The 4,982-nt window shown below is 35.9% G+C and overlaps 1 long non-coding RNA gene across 1 annotated transcript; it reads left to right on the forward strand.

Annotated features, from left to right (window-relative positions):
* Positions 1 to 289: 289 nt before the first annotated feature.
* On the forward strand, positions 290 to 2,110 carry LOC147501429 (uncharacterized). Its single transcript, XR_015219813.1, has 4 exons — positions 290 to 490; positions 963 to 1,254; positions 1,405 to 1,527; positions 2,042 to 2,110. It is a non-coding gene; the product is annotated as an uncharacterized LOC147501429 (long non-coding RNA).
* Positions 2,111 to 4,982: the final 2,872 nt, after the last annotated feature.

Below are 4,982 nucleotides of genomic sequence, written 5' to 3' on the forward strand. Positions count from 1 at the left end.
CCTATGAGTCCATTATCTCAACTTAGAGGGTAAAAGTTTGGATATACTCTTTTATTAGTAAAACAAAAATCCTGCTGCCAGCCCCTTTATATTTAGAGATATTAGCCACAAAAGCTTTGTTTAGGCTTTACTTAACAAAGCTCTCAGCGCAAATCTCCCTGATAATCTTGACGGAATCCCATCGTCTTCTATAAATTTTTGGGATAATTATCACAGTCCAGGGTCAGTCCCATCACTTCTTGATTGCAAATGGTGGAAAAGACCTACCCGACACTGATGTTTACTCTATTCCTCCTCTTGCAATTGACTCTGAAGATGCTCCATATATTCCCACTTAGTTGATTTCCCTTCACTTTGTTTTCGTAAGTGGACACTTTTGTTCCTGTACTTAATGTCTTCCGTAACATATGAACAGGCACATGACTACATCTTCGGATATGTTTACTCAAGTCATGGGATACGCACAAAAGTCACTCATTTTGGGGCCTTAGTAAGTTTTCTTATTTCTAACCAACGTTTATTTAATATTTTCGTAATTTGAAAACATGCAAATTATTTTATGCTCTATATGTTTAATCCTTACAGACACCCACACAATTTTGTAGTTTTCTTTTATTTTAATATATTTAACCTAACCGAGTAAAAGACAAAGGAGTATTTCATCAAACAAACTAAGCCAAACCATGAAACACTTTTGTAAAGGAGGACTTCTTCACTTGGAATCCAACTGGTCTATTTGGTCTCATTTCCAATTATACGTAAGTTTTCAATGTAAAATGGTTAGTTCCTAACTTTTACTCCTACAAAGTGATTACTATTATTATTATTAATAATATGATTTCTTTTCAAAATTGTCTGCTGCCAACCCATGTAAATTCTACTTAGAAGGTATTGCTTATTACCATGTCTATTCTTATTTCTCCCTCTCCTTATCCTGATGCTAACATGTTAAGGAACTGCAGATTCTTCTGTGCAATTGAACCCTTTATGAGACTGAGACCAGCCTGGGCAAGTAGAGTCCATGATCTCTTCAAACCAGATGGAGAACTCATTACACTAATGTTTCCGGTAAATCATTTTCTAACATTTTATTAGCTTTCTTTTCTGGATGTCAGGTTGACGATCGCATTGGTGGAATAACTATGCCGAGTTTAATCGAATTTTCATGGCGGTGATAGTGCAGGGGCTACTATCGCGCATAATATGGTGGTTCAAGCTGCACGTTCTGATTTAAATTAAATTAGAAGTTTAACGGTATTGTTTTAGTCATCCATCCTTATTTCCTTGGTAGTGTTGGGTGTTTTAGTTTTAGGGAGATTGATTGCTCATTATTAGCAAGAAGCATTTTTATAGGACACCACCGTGTTGAATTATGCATATAAGATTAGGGTTTATGTTTTTCAGAAAGTTTTGGAGAGAGATTTAGGTTTTTCCGAAAGTGGGAATGGTGTTTCTACTGGTGATATTGCTTATAAGATTACTGCTGAGGCTTCTGATGTTCCTGATATTGTTTGCGCTCTTCTCAATGTGAGTCTACTACTCTAAAAAGGTTTATTTATAGAATGCAGTCTTTTCATTTATAATTAAACAATGTATGTTATTGTCACTTTACGATAGAATGAACTGTAGATTATGTTTTGACTATTCGTAATCATTGAATTCAACAACTATATAATGTTATATTGGATTATAAAGCTACAATTTGTTATATAGAAAACCAATTAAATCTGAAGGAGACAAGGATTTATTAGCTAGGGAAGCTATGGACTGCTGTTTGTCCTACAATAAGTGGGCTCAATGATCCGTTTGTCAATCCAGTTAAATATCCACATTTTATATTTTATGAAGTTGCCATGCAAAAAACTATTGGTGTGTGATGTCACCTAGCTTTATTTGAAAAAATGTATCTGTTAGCAAAGCTCTAATGCATCCCATCTTTGAACAAGTCCTCGAAACGATTTTCTTTCTTGACATGCGGTATCCCAAAAAAAAAAACACAAGGGGAGGATTTTTTGCTGATTCATATTTTCCGTATTACAAGGTGGGAAGCGCTTAGCTTGTTGGTCTTGGCGATGATGATCAATGCATTGAGGATGACTTACAACATGGTATTTGAAGAACTCCAATCAACTTTTTGATTATTTTAAATGGATCAATTCTTTTCAAATTGTGTTAACAAAATTTTCTTATCCTGACTGTTGATGTGCTAGGTGGGAATTGGTGTGGCCAGAATTGGATAAATTGCTACTGGATGAAGATGACACTACAAGTGTTTCCACGCCATATACTGCTGCTATATTAGAATATCGGGTTGTATTTCATGACATTTCGGATGCAGCAGCACATGATAAGAACTAGAGTAAGGCAAATGGTCACACAACTCCTAATATTCATCATCCATGCAGGTAGTAACTACGTTCTGTAAGTTGGATTTCAAGATTAATCCTACAATCATTGTCTCATTGTAAATCAATGTTGTTATTTTCTGTGTCGAATACTGTACTATTGTTTGAAAGTTTGGTACATTGAGTTTTCTATATATGTGACAAGAATGTTTTGTTTTTTAGAAAAAAATGTTGCTGCAATTTTCTTTTTCATTAATTGTGGCTTAACTTTGCCTGTTACTATTTAACTCTTTTCATGACAACACACATATTATGAATGAGACTTTTATGGTCTCTTTTTGTGTTGTTTAATGCTTCTATTTCAATTTTCCTTTTCTTGTGCGTATTTTTGGAGTTCTGCAGGTTTACGATAGGATTCAATATTCAAGAAAAACAGGTAGGCTATGCCCAAATACAAAAAACAAAAACATACATTTATTTTTGTCAACGTCAAATTCTATATGATTTTTCATCATGATCCGATTTGCAGCTAAAATAATTTCCATTGTTATTGAGCGTTGGCTTTAGCTTGGTGTTGATATATTTTGTTGCTTAAAGACACCTTTGCGCCGAAGGCATCCGTATCTATGTCGTACGGCACGGGCAAATCCTAGTATATATATATATATATATAGCAAGGACCGCGAGCAAAAATATTAACCAAGTGCGATGAAATAAATAAGAAGAAAAAACAGAGAGACTCCCATAAGATTAATACAAAATTATAATTGCTAAAACAAAGAAATTAAGAAAGCTTGGACAAAATGAACAAAAAAAAAACGCCTACACATATTATGTTCAATCGAATGAAAATCAACAACTTCACCAACTATGGATTTCAAATGTTAATATAACCAATCAACTACCATGATATGTATGCATAGGCCGCAACTTCATACCGATAAGTTGTTATATGTAGAGAAAAAAGGTGTTTTTTCTCTTTCTCTCGTATAAAACGCGTCCGCGCTTATGTATGCCTGGACAAGGGCGCGCCTGCGCTCCTCTCTTGGCAAACGAACAATACTTTATGCGCACACGAGCTCAGCCTTTGCCTGGTCAAGGCCAAGCCCCACCATTTTTCAATCACAATTATTTGTTTTGGAAGTTTTCAGAAACAGTGTAAATATAAGTTTTTTCTGTAAAAACTTAACCTAACCAAAAGAAAAAAAGATAAAGAAAGATTGTAAGATAGAGAAATTCTTAGTGAGTTGAGTGTTCATTCTTTGTGAGTGAATTGAGAGCTTTTGTAATCTGTTACTCTAGACATCTAGTAAAGCTTGGAACTCGCCAGTGTAGACGTAAGCAAATTGTCGAACCACGATATATCCTTGTCTTGTGGTTGGTTCTCTTTTGCATTATTATCTTTACTTTATATGCTTGTTAAATTGTTAATGAGAAGTGTTGGGATAGTACTTGGAAGGTGTTGAAGTCTTGTCTTGAGAGAAGGATCGATCCTTATGTAAGGTTGATCTATTTGTAGTGGATAATGTTATTTTCGCATTGATTTATCTACATCAATTGGTATTAGAGCGGGGTATACGACCTAGGATTTTGAGTTTTGGTGAATAATCATAGTGTTCAAAATTTGCATAGATAAGATGTTCTATAAAATTTCTAAGTAAGATATTTTTTTTGGGTTATTGTGTGTGACTTGAAAAAAGGCTCCCAAGATGTCAAATGCTAGATTTGGAGTAGAAAAGTTTGATAAATAAGCAAAAGAAAAGACGGCGAGGGGTGATGTCGATGAGATGACTTCCACAAGCAAGTGGGAAGGGTAGTTCGAAGAAGCCTTTAAAACATGTCTGGTGCTACAATTGCAAAGAAAAGGGCATTATCTATGTGATTGCCCTAGCCCGAAAAAGAGTAACAAGATGAGTGGTAAGTTTGAGAATGAGGATGTTAGTGAAGCAAGTCTTGCTTCCGGCTTTGATGGGGATGATGTAAGTCTTTCGGTGTCTACACAAGACGACCACATGACCGAAAAGTGGATTCTTGATTCTGGGTGTTCCTACCACATGTGTCCAAATAGGAAGTGGTTTGCTACCTATGAGAACTTGAGTGGAGGTTCCATTTTGATGGGTAATGATGTTGCTTGTAAGACAATAGGAATTGAAACTATACGGCTCAAGATACATGATGGTGTAGTGAAGATTTTAACCGATGTGAGGCATGTTCCTGAGCTAAAGAAGAACCTTATTTCTCTTGGTACCTTGGATTCCAAAGGCCACAAGTTTGTGAGAAATGGTGGAGTCTTAAAGATCCTTAGTGGCTCTTTAGTCATTATGAAGGGTCAAAGACATGGAAATTTGTATACTTTGTTGGGTAGTACAGTGATAAGCGATGTAGCAGTGGGTACATGTGGTGATGATTCTGAGTGCACAAAATTGTGGCATATGCGCCTTGGGCATATTAGCCAAAAGAGATTGTCTGAGTTGTGCAAGCGAGGGCTACTGAAAGACTTGGAGAAACCAAGTATGGAATTCTCATGAAAGCATTGTGTCTATGGCAAAGTCTGCGAGTCAAGTTCGGTACAAACAAGCACAAGACGAGAGGCATCCTGGATTATGTGCATACGGATGTTTGGAGACCTTCTAGAGT

Source organism: Coptis chinensis, chromosome 4 (assembly GCF_015680905.1).
Source record: "Coptis chinensis isolate HL-2020 chromosome 4, ASM1568090v1, whole genome shotgun sequence".
NCBI lineage: Eukaryota > Viridiplantae > Streptophyta > Magnoliopsida > Ranunculales > Ranunculaceae > Coptis > Coptis chinensis.